The following is a 15,429-nucleotide window of genomic DNA, read 5'->3' on the forward strand; positions in this document are numbered from 1 at the left end:
TTCTTCTTTTCTCTAATAATGAGGAAGATATCTTTAAATGTTACATGTATATCAAAGAAACGAAGTCACATTTAAACAAATAATCTTGAGGAATGAAGTGACTTACTCAAAATCAAACTATAGAAATGATCCCTGAAAGTATAGTCTTGACTTACTCAAAATCAAAAGCTTATTTATGTTAGGTCTTCTGTTCTAAATTCTATATTGTTTATATTAAATTGTTCTCTCAATTCAATTTCTTGCTTTCTCACTTATTTTTCATGTTGAAAAGAATGTTTACTAAGTCGCATTTTTAAAAATTAAATAAAAAATATTAACTAGAGCTTGGACTACTTTTTAGAATTTTAGATACTTATGGAGAAATGAAAATAATATTTGCTATCTTAACCTACCAATAAAACCTGCTATAGGAATCAGCTGAAATCTTTTAAGCAAATACTTCAGAGATTGAAATCCAATGTAAATACAATTTATCATTTTAATTTTTTATAGCTGTGTTTATACTTTATGATTTATAATTTAATTGCCAGCCTAGAAATTTTTATTTAATTTTGTTTTAGCTTCTACTGAACAGAATCTGTTGAAATTTTCATTATTTCATTTCTTTAGCTTATTTTTAATACAAAAAATAATTCTATTTTTAAAATTAGAAATAAAAAGGGAGAACATTTTTTCATATGTCTGTTAGCCATTTGTATGTCTTCTTTGGAGAGAGAAGTTCACGTCTTTTGCCCATTATTTGTCTTGATTATTTGTTTTTTGGGTGTTGAGTTTGAGAGGTTCTTTATAGATCTTGGATATCAGCCCTTTATCTGTAATGTCATTTGTAAATATCTTCTCCCAATTCGTCGGTTGTTTCTTAGTTTTGTTGACTGTTTCCTATGGAATATTACTCCGCCATCAGAAAGAATGAATAGCCACCATCTGCACAGAAACGGCTGGAACTGGAAGGAATTATGCTAAGTGAAATAAGTGAAGCAGAAAAAGACGGTTACCATATGGTTTCACTCATATGTGGAACATAAAGGAATAGCATGGAGGACATTATGAGAAGGAAGGGAAAAATGAAGGGGGGCGGAAATCAGAGGGGGAGATGAAGCATGACAGATTATGGCCTCCAGGAAACAAACTGAGGGTTTTAGAGGGGAGTGGGTGGGGGGGATGTGTTAACCAGGTGATGGGTATTAAGAAGGACACAGGTTGTAATGAGCACTGGGTGTTATATGCAAATAATGAATCATTGAACACTACATTAAAACTAATGATGTACCGTATGGTGACTAACATAACATAATAAAAAAGTAAAATAAAAAGGGAGAGCTTACCAGAGTGGGGATAATTTGATAAGCATTTATCTTAATCTGCTTCCATGGCTTCATTGTTGTCTGATATGGAGGAACAGTCTTGAGATGTTGGGGCAAGGTGAACTTCTGATAATATTGGTTGACTTTTTTCTAGAAAAAAATATAAGTAATTATCCCAATATTGCATGTACCAGATGATACCTGAACATAACCAAAGAAACTAAAACTTGGTTTGTTTGGATAAATTCTAAATGATACTAAACAGACCTAACCAAAGGAAGTTAATTCATGCAAAATGTTTCTACTTTTCCATTTGTAGAATGAACTGTGGAATTGAAAGGATTCTTTGGTTAATTCAGACCCCAAGGCCAAAATGCTTAAGGAAGAAGAAAAAGTGCTTGTAAGAAGGCAAGAGGATAATTTCTCAATTTACTAGGTAGGGTAAATGCCTCAGACTGTGGTTGCATTTCCATGATTGGTAGAAAATATAGTTTCCTTACATACATAAAATGTGATTTAATTTAGTAGAATCTGTGACACTGAACCATTATTAATCTTTCTGAGTGTCACTGACCTTGTAGAGTAAATGAATTAATATAGATGGAGCACTTTGCATAGTGCCGCCATCTGTTTTACGATTAATATATATTCCTGTCTTCCATCTTCTATTTTGAACTATCTGTAAGGACCAGACTATAGATTATTATAGGGATTAAAATTAAAATTAAACACAATAGCATGAACCTTCAGAATAATATCCTGTTTTTACAAAATAGACTATCGGTGGGTTTTCAGAATAACCACGAGATAATGGTTGGGTGGATACATGGCAATGATACAGTTAGTACTATGAGAGAATATTTTTCTAACAATTTTGACAGAGTATAAGGAAGAGTTTTATAGAAATGAGAATTTATTAAAAATAATTGTTGAGAGTAATGCAGCTTAACAACGTTCATTCAGTCTGGTTATGTTATAAATGTTTGTATGGGAAAATTTACCCAAATTCTTTGGTAATTCTTTTCTTCTTCAGTCAGCCCAGTTTTCTGTTACTAATAAAAATAAACTGTGATAAATACAAAAAATATAATGGGGTTATATTTTAATTTTGTTTGAATGAAAGTCACTTACTTTAGTGGGTACTTCAGTTGACTCCTTAAGAAAACAAAATAAAAATCAGCTTTACTTGGATAGCCCATCAGTAATTTTATCTATTCATTATAGTAGAGAATTAGAGCTAATTATTTTAATAATTAAGGGCCAAGCCATGGCAGCCAAGAAACAGAGTGCTACTTTATCAGAATTTACTATGAATTAAGTGAGTTTTGATATTCATTGTCAGAGTTATTCAATATTCTTTGTTCTGTGTCAGCATTATGATACTTGACTGAAAATATGTTTTATTTCAAATGTTCTGTTTACCTACATTGTTCATATAATGTCAAAGTCTCATAGAGGATAGGCAGATGCAAACTATATACAAAGGAAGAATGAGCGAGAGAAAGAGAGAGATGCAGAACCAAGTAGGCCTGTGGAGTATGGTGGGAAAGCCTTCTTGCCATTTCTGGGAAGACTGCTGTGTTCTATCAGTGGCCACACGCCCACAGTTGGAGATGGAGAGAAAGGATACAGCATGCTTTTGAGGCACAAGAGGAGAAAGATGTTTCTCTTGGGCAACAATCCATGCTTCATCATTTTCTCTTGAGATGTTTTTCCCATTATGCTCATGGATTTGTTGTTGTTGTTGTTGTTTCCTACCATAGCAAATACTCTTGTACTTGTGATTTACCCAATTTATAACCCAATCCAGTTTTCAGTCCCCTAAACAATATGAGAGAGAATCAGGGTAAAAACTATCATGTATGTAATTGTAGGATTCTTATTGGGCATTGGTTTATTTAAAAAAATGCATATTTGCATTGAACCAGAATTCAGCTATACATGATCAAAAGTATGAGATAGAACAGAACTTTTGGCTGTGAAGATAGTTCATTTCAAATCTCTAAAATGATTTTGGGCCTGTGTATAATCTTATAAAGGTTTTTCTTTATTTCCAGCATTTCCTTATTGGGTATTTTGATGTGACTTTGTTAAAAAATTAGCAATACCTAATTTACTTAAAATAATTAACAAACAGCTTGGAAGTACAGTATTTCTCAATAATGTATTAGGTTGTTTAATTTTAGAAGTATCCTTTCTCACACCAGATGAGCTGCTAGAAGAACTCTTAAGGAAAAAAATCGTCATCATCATTATCATCCTCAAATTGGGGGACCAAGGTAATTGGATCCTTGGTAGTATATTCTTAATATTTGTGAAATTAAAAATCTTTCTCCCATTATAAGGATATTAGTATGACAGGTGAAAAAGAAGGATTGTAGTAAAGTTTTCAGTTCAAAAAACAATAAAAACCAGTTTTTTTTTTAAAAGAAACTGTGGAAATCTCATAAAATTTATGCTGTATGGAAGGGTCCTACTTACATGGAAGGATTTAATTGAAAGAATTTAAGATAATTGAGAAAACTAGTAACTTAAGATTATCATTCTTTTTTATTAAAGGAAGAGCATTTTAGATAGGCCTGACTATTACTCTTTTAATATTTGTTTTTAAAACTATGAATTAAATATAGCTTTATGTAGAATCAGTATCATCATATTAACACTTTCCTTTGGGGTTTCCTTAAAGAAATAAAAAAAAATTAGATATTTTATTCTTACTGTATTGGTTATAAGTAATTTCCTCTTGAATATATAGAGGAAAAAATCCTTCTTTTATAAAGAAGAAGAATAAATGTAAACTAATTTTTATTGATTCTTTTGTGTCACTGTGGTGACACAAAGTAGCACTTTGTGACCCTAAAATCTAAGATCATTTAAGGGATATAGTACTAGCTAAATACATATTTATTAAATAAATGATGAATGACTCATCTCATTAATTGACCAATAAATAAATAAGTGTTATTTGGTATGCATAACCACATTATTTTCCTGTTTGTATGACTATAACATAAATAATATTTATTTTATTTTGTTTTTTAAAAAAATTTATTTATTTATTTGACAGACAGAGATCACAAGTAGGCAGAAAGTCAGGCAGAGAGAGAGGGGGAAGCAGACTCCCTGCCCAGCAGGGAGCCCCACTTGGGCTTGATCCCAGCACCCTGAGATCATGACCTGAGCTGAAGGCAGAGGCTTTAACTCACTGAGCCACCCAGGCACCCCAATAATATTTATTGAAGAGCTGGAATGAAATAAAAAATAATGTATTTAATATATATTTAATATAAGTGTTTTTGATTTACTTCCTGAGATAAGGGCCAGATTCCTTAAAAATTCCTTAAATTATACACTTTAATCTTATTTTTTAAATTGTTATTTTTCTTCTCCCTTTTTTGGAGTTTTACTCAATCTCAAGGATGAACTAAATAGGACTAAAACTAGGCTATTTTTCAGATGATGTGGAAATGGCAAGTCATTTGTGAAATACAGGAAGACATGTAGACAATAGTACTTTATATGGTTCTGGATGAACTAGACTTCTTATTGCAGAATGATACTTTGGATTCCTCCCACTTTATTTGCAAACTTTAAGATACACACCAGATTTCCTGGTATGGTAGCAATATTAATGGGTGACCTTTAAAAAAATAAGTAGTAATTGGGTATTTACCCTAAAGATACAACGTAGTGCTCTGAAGGGGCACGTGCACCCGAATACTTATAGCAGCCATGTCCACAATAGCCAAACTATGGAAAGAACCTAGATGTCCATCAACAGATGAGTGCATAAAGATGATGTGGTATATATATATATACAATGGAATACTATGCAGCCATCAAAAGAAGTGAAATCTTGCCATTTGCAACGATGTGAATGGAACTAGAGGGTATCATGCTTAGCAAAATAAGTCAATCGGAGAAAGACAACTATCATAAGATCTCCCTGACATGAGGAAGTGGAGATGCAATGTGGGGGGCTTGGGGGGTAGGAAAAGAATAAATGTAACAAGATGGGATTGGGAGGGAGATAAACCATAGGAGACTCTTAATGTCACAAAACAAACTGAGGGTTGCTGGGGTGAGGAGGGCAGGGAGAAGGGGGGTGGGGTTATGGACACTGGGGAGGGTATGTGCTATGGTGAGTGCTGTGAAGTGTGTAAACCTGGCAATTCACAGACCTGTATTCCTGGGGCTAATAATACATTATATGTTTATTAAAAAATTAAACAAATATAAAAAGAGAAGTAGTATTAAAATTTTTGGTAAAGTATCCTAGTACAGGCCTAATATTTATCTTTGGATGTGTACATTTTATTCTGTCCTCCCCAAATTTTTCCTAGAGATCTGGAGTTCCAGTTCTATATTCTGTAAATCTAAATTTATTGCTTAAAAAAACTAGAACAAAGATGATCTATTCCAGTGCATAGGAAGTGTACAATATCTTCTAATTACTGGGATATTATATTTGTAGTAAAATGCCTTACCTCACTGGAGGAGAGCTGTTCTCTGTCCTGTACATAATGTATATTTAAAAAAAAAAAAGGCCAAGAGAAATTTTGTTATTTATTTCTCATATGAGGAAAATTTCCTTAAGACAAAACTGTTTTATAAATAAAATGGAAGAGTAATTGAAATTTGGGCAGGTTACTTCACTTTTTTGCATTTTTTTATATTACTGTCTTTTTTTTTTTAAAGATTTTATTTATTTGACAGACAGAGATCACAGGTAGGCAGAGAGAGAGGAGGAAGCAGGCTCCCCGCTGAGCAGAGAGCCCGATGCAGGGCTTGATCCCAGTATCCTGAGATCATGAGTTGAGCCAAAGGCAGAGGCTTTAACCCACTGAGCCACCCAGGCGACCCACATTACTGTCTTTTTGCTGCATAAATATGAAACTCTATCCCCTCCTATATTAAAGAATTATTTGAGGAACCAAGCAAAGTGATAGATGAGCAAACATTTAGGACATATTTGCTGAATTTAAATGAAATTACTTATTTGTCACTGTGGTTACCATTGTTATTTGTTACTACATTTGGACAGTAGTGTTTGTCATTTAATTTCTGGATTATAAAATTTTATGCACAATTGTTCTGTATTCCAAGTTAGAACCTGTTCAGGTAGCTTGTCTTTAGCTATTTTACATATATTTATCTTGAGCTGGTCCCTCACCAAAAACAAAAAAAAGAAAAACTCATGCAAAACAATGAAACAAACAAAAAGGAGCTCTTAACCGCAGTGGGAGCAAAGGCATAGGTCCTTGTCTTAATCTGATCCCATGGATTCTTAAAAATCTGATGTTGATGAGAAGTCTGGAGATATTGGAGGAAGTTCGAGTTCTGATAAAATTGGTTGATTTTGTTCTAGAGAGAAAGAAAGTTATCAATATTTATTCCAATATCTCCTCCATGGATCCAAGCAGAACTTGACAGAACCAAATAATATAGATGATTTGTAAATGATGGCAAATTTGCCTAACACAAGAATAGTTTAGCCACATAAAACTTACTGTAACTGTGTCTACTTTATATAGTGGAATGCAGAATTAAGAAAATTATTTAATTAAGACCACCAGAACAATACCCATGTGAAAATAACAAATGCAGAAGAAAGCAAATGGAAATTTTTTTATTTAAAAGGTCAGTGTCTGTCATTTCTTCTCTGTGTCTATAAGAAGACTGGTCTTCAGAGTCAGATAGACTGAACTTTAATTCCCTTGAACCTGGGGAATCCATGACCCAATCATATTGCTTAATCTCTCTGAGCATTATTTACCATGTGGGATTATATCTTAAAAAAAGAGCAGTTTTCATAGTGTCTTCTGTTTGTAAATATATAATATAAATAAAATAAAATAGCTATCAGCTGTATTTATCTGTCTATATCTGTATGTGTCTATCAGGCTTAATAAATATTCTAGTAAATACCAGAGTCCTTTGATCTGACTTTAAAGATTTTCTTTTAGAGATTAAATATGAAATGACAATGGCATCTTTCCTTAAAATTTTCATTTCATGGAGACTAAAAATAAATGTGTATATAAAATGTCAGTTGGTCTTTAACATTGCCCAGGAATAATTATTGGATATATACAGTTACATTAAATGTGGTACAAAGGGGGAATGCTACTGGAGACATTTTAAACAAAGTATAAGAATGCCCCTTATAATAATTAGAGTTCCTTAAAAAGAGAGTTTTCATTTGGAGGGTCCCATTTTTAAGTGTTCAAAGAAAGACTGCTTATATTATAAAGGTTTTTTGAAGGAATGTCTGTCCTGCATAGGGGGATGATAATAATGCTTGTCACTTTTTGTTCCAAGCATTTTTAACATAATGAAATACAGATCATCTACTATTATTCTGCAAGGTCAATATAGCTATCTTCACTTTTTGTTGAGGAAACTGTAGCTAGGAGAGGTTAAGTAATAATTTGTGAAATTATGGTTGGAACACAAGTTACTGACTCCAAAGCATGTACTCTTCTCTTGTGCCCAAGGCAGACTTCTCTAGTTCACAGAACATGGCCTCCTATGAGTGGCCTGGAAAACTTTACTCTTGAGACATCTGTCTATGGTGCTACTGTCAGAAGTGGAGTTGGCAGTGATGTGATGCCTCAAATGTGTTGGTATCTAACTTCCATTATTTAAACTTGAAACTATTTTTCTGAGGTTTATAACTCTTTCCAAATCAGTTGGATTAACAAAGTAACATCTAGAAATTAAAAGTAACAAAAATGGGGAAACATATTACCTACTACAAATTTGGGGATAATTATCTCATTGGGATACAATGAGTTAAGTGAACATTTCAGAGAAGAAACAGCCATAGCATGATGGTTTGCTTAAAACTATAATTTGTACAAGGAATTTACCAGTTGTTGTAGGTAGGTCGTTTTTCCACAATGGGCATAATTTTCTGTTGGGAAAACAAAAACACTTGTTATAAAAATACACAAAAAGAAAACATTGCTAACTGATATTAATTTATTTTATTTGAATGAAAATCACTTACTTCTGTGGGAACTTCAGCAGACTCCTTAGGGAAGAAGAGAGCTAGCATAACTGCATGATTTCACCTTAGAGTTGTACTAGAATGGTAGGGTTGGTTTATTGTAATGTTTGGGCCCATGTCATTGCTATGAGAAACATACCATTTTATAATGAATTCAATAAATTAAAACCTTCACCACCGGAGCCCCTGCTTCATGTCAAAGTAGTAACATATGACTGAAAACATGTTTCATTTCAAAATTTTCATCAGTTCTACATTATTCCTACAATATCAAATGCCTTGAGTGAATGTAGGTGACAAAAACATTGCAAAGTAGGCCTAGTAAGGTGTGTGGTAAAGTAAATCCTGTACATTCTTTCTAGAGGATATAACTATTATTTATAAGTGACCATTGACTCTCCATTTGAGACAAACTGGCAGCTTAGAAAGAAGGAGTAAAACATGCCTCCTAGATGCTTAAATAGGAAGATTTGGGGCTGGACCTCAGGCCACAAGGCTGTGGGCTTCTTCCTTTTCCAAACACCTCTTCACATCATGCTTTTTGCTTGGATAGTTCTACCATGGCTGTTTCTTAAACCAGTGACCTACACATCTTAATCCATTCCCTTATTCACCCCTTTAAAGAAGATGTTCTCAAATTTTAAATGTATGGGAACGCCCAGCTAATTCTGATGTGCTAGTTGAGAGTGTACACGTTGAGAACCACTGTGCTAAGCAATAGTGAGAGGTTTTTCAGGAGGAAACTATGTTGAAAGCAAATGGCAGGCTCTTAGATCTGACACAAGCTTGATTTAAAAATGCACTTTTCTCTGCAATCACATATCTGATGTCTCTATCAAAGAGCACCAATGTACACCGTGGTGTAGACAGCCACACTGGATCTGCCCCAAACAGCATTGCATTTGGATAGATGATTCTTCCCATTGCTTACTCTACATGGGACTCTAACAAGGCAAGACACGCTTTGCTGGAAATCTGGTTATTCCCTAATGAATTTGTTATTTAAAAGGTCTTTCACTTCAGTAGATAATCTGCTAGGATATTCCTTGAAAAATAATACTAAATATCAAAATCTGACCACCATAAGAAATCCTCAGTATTATTCTTGAATGTTAGTGGTTTGGGGGGATATCTCTCGTATTACCTACATGATTATTAAAATGATAAGTTCGAAGGACTGAAATAACAGCAATAAAACCAGGTTCTTGGCAGCTCATTATTCACCACCTTTGGAACAAGTGGAAGAGATAAAAATAATCTAGGAATTACAAAGAAGTGTCTCCAAAGATTATGAATGGGGTGCCTGGGTGGCTCAGTGGGTTAAGTGTCCACCCTCAGCTCGGGTCATGATCTTAGGGTCTTGGGATCCAGCCCCACATCGGGCTCTCTGCTTAGCAGGAAGTCTGCTTCTGCCTCCCCCTCTGTGATCTCTCTCTCTATTCCAAGCAAACAAATAAAATCTTTTAGAAAAAGAACATGAACCAATTCAGGTGGGTACTACTAAAGTGAATAGGGAAAAACTGTCATTTTTAAGCACCTTATAAATTTATTTTCACTTTTTCAAATGAAGAAACTTACAGACATTCTCATATGCCATTAATATTCTGGCATTACAAATTGGTAATATGAATAAAAACTATTCACATAAATATAAATTACTCACAAATTCATTTATGTTCCTTGTATTTCCTTGAAGAGAGAAGAAGAATTATATCATTTACTCCACGACATTGTTTATAAATAATTTCTCCTGAATACAAAGGCAAAAATTTCTCTTCCATAAACAGAAATGTTAGAGTAGATTAATTATTTTTTATTTATTTTTATTCTTTTTTTTTTAGAATAGATTTATTTTCATTGTATGACTTTTGTGTGAATTATATTAGAGTTTCCCTTTTGGTGATAAACATGCAATCAGTATGGTATTTACTATCATTTTTATTGTATATATTCTTGTATCTGGAGAGACTGTTAGGTTATTGTTGCATTCTTAACAATTAAGATGGTGTTGGGACATAGTTCTTGTTCAGTAAGTGTTTGCCAAATGAATGAATGAATGAGTGCACAGGATTAATTCAGGCAATTCATGGATGAACTTTTTTTCATTTCAGTAGTCACTATTTTATTGTGTATTATAAGAAAATATCACTAGGTCAACTAACATATGTTTTGGAAGGAAATATATATTGCTCCTATGATAAACTGACTTAAGTTTAAATGAGTCAATTTCAAGAAAAATAGTACAATAGGAATCAACTTTTTAAAAAAGAAAATATTAAGTTTGAAGCTTCTAGGAATGAAAACCATTAAAAGATGTATCCTCCATTCTTGACAGAATCTGAAAATCAAGTGTATTAGCTGATTCATGCAAAAATATATTTTCTCCAATTGAATTTTTCATAGAATTAGGGTAAGAGGGTGCAATTTTAGTGTCATTCTTTTTTTTTAAAAATCTTGGTTTTTGATTGAATTGGAATAGGTTTCCCAAATCCAAGCTAACTTCAATATTTTTTCAAAGTAATATAATATTTTTACTTCACATTGTACTATAGATGTAAAATCAATACATACCTCACATAGGATGTGGGACAAATGTCCCACCAAGAAGAAATAATACCAAGAAAGATATAGCATTTATTAAAATACAGTATAGTATTCTTGGTCATAAAGTGATAATAAAGAAAATACAACTTTGTGAGCAAAAGTATACAGAACTAGGAAAGAAAAGTAAAGATGATAGACCATTAAAAGGAAACTCAAAGATATTGTGCTTCAACAATGTAATTTGCAATTGACTCACAAATCTTTTCCTAAAATCCCTTTCATGTTAGTCCATAGCATATTGGTAAAGCAAGGGAAGACCTCACAATTTTCACAATTATAGCTAGAAATAATACTCATGTTAGGTAAATGAAAAAAATGACCTATGTTTGATAGGAAAATGTATCTCATCAATCAAGGATTAATAGATTGAAAAAATTAAACTTCACCATACTAGGATAAATGACCATACCCTTTTCCTGCTTAAATTTCTATAGGACAAATAATTTCTTTTATGACCTTGATTAAATAAAAAATGTCAAATTATATGTAATTTAAGAAGTTAGGATTTACTTCTTGGGAAATGCTGACAGATTCCTTAGAAAAAGAAAAACAATATAGCTTAATTTACCTAGATTGTGTTCATACTAGCAACAATGTGTCACTCTACAATCATTATCCATTGTGTGATAACATCTAGTCTCTGCCTGAGTTAAAGAACAAAGTTGACCAAAGTTTCACTCTCCTTACATAATTAATTTACTATATTCCAGATAATGAGCTCATTCCACACTATTTGGAGTTGTAAATAACTGAACCAAAAGCTTTCCCAAATAGCATCCATAGAGAAGAGAAGATTTTCTTTCTCCACTGTACAATTTCCAATTTTCTTCTATTTTCATTACTATCTTTTTTCTTTGGTATTTTTTAAAGAGGTGAAATTCATCACAGGAGATGGGAAAATCCCTCAGTAATACTGAGGATGTCCTCATAGCCAGAAAGTCATTTGGAAATTAGCATTTAATATGGATGCAGAAAAACACGAGTCCTTGTTGCAGAAAAATGAATTGACAAAATACAGAGTGTTCATCATGACTTCTGAGCCAATATCATTAATATTGAGAGATCTTTAGGAAAAACCCACAAATTTAATTTTGGTAATTAGGATGTTTGGGTCTTTACTCCTCCCTCTCTGTTTTTTATGGCTGCACTTCCAACTTTTTTCTGACACCATAGTTTGGTCTCATTGGCAAAAAAAACAAACCAAAACAAAACAAAACAAAAAACCAACAACTATTGTAAAGACTTACTAGTTCAGTGCATATTATGTTTTTACTAGGTGAAAGGAGTTTATGTTTTATTAAAGAGTCTTACCTCACTGGAGGAGTCCTGTTCCATCTTCTGCATAAAAAACAAAAACAAACACAAGTTTCAGTTTTATTCATTATTTAAAATGCAAATCTAGGGTGCCTGGGTATCTCAGTTGGTTAAGCAACTGCCTTCGGCTCGGGTCATGATCCTGGAGTCCAGGAATCGAAACCCGCATCTGGCTCCCTGCTTGGCAGGGAGCCTGCTTCTCCCTCTGACCCTTCTCCTTCTCATACTCTCTCTCATTCTGTCTCTCTCTCTCAAATAAATAAATAAATAAATAATCTTTAAAAAAATAAAATGCAAATCTGTCTTGTTTTCGTGACATGGTCTTTTAGAAATCTCTTTCTGGGAATGTTTAGGGTTTAGTTGAACATTTTCCCTAATATTTATAGACATATCAGTGTATATTTCAAATCAATCCTTGTTTGGCTTAATATAGTTCTTCTAGGAAGTGGTTGAGTTTTTGATTTCTAAGTACTGATCTTGAAAGATAAGTGTAGATGTACTACAGAATCTTAAAATGCTTTTATTTATTAAAAAAAAAAACTTTTACTCATTTATTTGCCAGAAAGAGATACACAGAGAGAGGGAACACAAGCAGGGGAGTGGGAGAGGGAGAGGCAAATTCCTTGCCAAGCAGAGAGCCCGATTTGGGGCTTGATCCTGGGACCCTGGGATCATGACCCGAGCCAAAGGCAGACACTTAATGACTTGCTCATGACCCTAGCCAAAGGCAGATACTTAATGACTGAGCCACCCAGGTGCCCCTGGAATCTTAAACTGTTTTAATACCATGAGATTATATTTTATTTAGTTTATGTTGATGTCTAGATTTAATCTTAAAGGAAAGACCGAGGACAATTAACGATTTAGAGAGAAAAGGAGAAGTGTGGTTAAGACTAGTATATTATATTGGGGCACATGTGTGGCTCAGTTAGTTAAGTGACTGACTCTTAGTTTCACTTCAGGTCATGATCTCAAGGTTGTGAGGTCGAGCCCTGCCTCTGGCTCCATGCTGAGTTGGAGCCTGCTTAAGATTCTCTCTCCCTTTCCCTTTGATCCTCCCGACCCCCTGTGGATCCTCTACCCCCACTCTTGTTCTCTCTTTCTCCCTCAAAAAATAAACAAACAAACAAATAAATAAAATAAAAGACTAATAGATTATAAACAGAAGAAACAATCAAACTTGGTATAAGATTGATCACTGAAGTGTTGTTATATTTATTTATTTCTATGTACCTAAGTGGAATTCTTAACCCTAGTTTTGCTTGTGAATTGTCTCTAAATTCAAGAAATAAAAACTTTACAAGACTTATGTGCAAAATGTGGAAACACAGAGGAAAACAGAATTCTGATCACCTTAACAACGTGGTGCAGTTGTGGCGAGGGCGGTATTAGGTATGGGAGAGGGATTGACAGTAGGGGCTGCTGGGGAGGGAAAAAATCAGTTACTTCCGAGGAAGTTAGTAGATTACATGTGTGTTTTCAAAGCACTTCATATGGTGTATCTAGTCCACCTTATCATTTTGTGATATGCGTACTTGCTATATTCTCACTAGAAGACTGGGATGCCTTGAGAAGTTAAGGGATTATTTTGCAAGAAGTTATTTGCTAGTGATTTTCAGAAGTAATGACTCTTTAACGCATGGATGTTTTCTGTCTAAACATCTTGGATTCTGAGCTCCCGTAACCAAGAATAGTGAAATTCTGATGCTGTGGTTTTGGAGTCTACATTTTATCTGTGACTTTCCTGTACTTTTCAAAATATCCCTTGTTTTATCTTAATATATGTCTTACTTTTAGGAAGTGGTTCTTGGACTAAAAACAGAGTTCCCGAAAAAATTCAAGCAGATATGGAAATTAGTGTAGCTATAGCTTTTTAACCATTTAGCCATCTCCTCAATCCTACAAGAACACTTTATAAAAACTGCTTCTGTTAACCTTGACACCTTGTATAAGACAAGGTCAATGATACCTTTAGTTATAAATTTTAAAGGTCACACATTTATCTCTATTCCCTGCTGCCTACCCCTGCCATCCTTTGCATAAAAATACACTCTTTTTATGAGAATGGATACTCATGAACATCTCATTATACTTACATGCTTTGCAAGAGCAACAGCCAAAAGGCAGGTAAAAATGAAGAACTTCATGTTTACTTAGTCCTGTAAAATAGGTAGGTAGCAAATTAATAATGGTTTTGCTCTCTTTAAAAATCACACATTTCCTCATTAATTGCATATTCATTTACCGTTGTTCCAGACAATTAGGAAAGTGTAATGAAAATTTTGGTTTGATTCATTTGAGACAAACATGGATAGGAATTCGAAAAGTTTTTTATAAGGAGAAGTTTTATTTGCAGAATATAATGTAAGATATTGGTTTCTAAAACATGGAAATTCCTTTTCAGGTGTAGCAAGTTAGTAGGGTGATTTGCCCTATATATAACTGGTTAATTAATTTACTAATTCACTTATTCAATGAATAGTTGCCCCAACTTATCAGGTACTATACCAAACATGAAGATACAGTGATAAAAAAATAACTACACTCTAGTAGGCCATTTATTTATATCTTCTTCAGTCTTGCAGACAATGACTATCAGAAATGCAAAATAGAGGAGAAACTCATTTTAAAATCAGTATCAGGTGAACCCAAACATGCAGTCTGCCTCCTTCATGAGAAGTAGCAGGTGGAAAGAACACTGTGCTGGGTACAAAGAGGTCTGGGTACAAAGCAGCCTGAGCCAGGCTGCTGAAGCTTGAGCAACTCACTGAACACCTCATATGGGTAGCAAAAGAAGACTACAGAGAAGACCCATTTCTAAAATCCCTTCCAGTTCAGTCTCTAATACTGGGACTATGTATTAGTTCACAAGGATTGTTGACTACCTAGCAACTTAATTTTCCCAGTAGGTAAACAAAGAACTGAAAAGTGAAATAGTTATTCTTTTTTTTTTTTTTAAGATTTTATTTATTTATTTGACAGATAGAGATCACAAGTAGGCAGAGAGACAGGCAGAGAGAGGGGGGGGGAAGCAGGCTCCCTGCTGAGCAGAGAGCCCTATGTGGGGCTCGATCCCAGGACCCTGGGACCATGACCTGAGCCGAAGGCAGAGGCTTTAACCCACTGAGCCACCCAGGTGCTCCTGAAATAGTTATTATAATGCATTTTTTGATTTATAACACTACTTTACTGTCT

This window comes from Mustela nivalis, assembly GCF_964662115.1.
Source record: "Mustela nivalis genome assembly, chromosome: 4".
NCBI classification, from domain to species: domain Eukaryota; kingdom Metazoa; phylum Chordata; class Mammalia; order Carnivora; family Mustelidae; genus Mustela; species Mustela nivalis.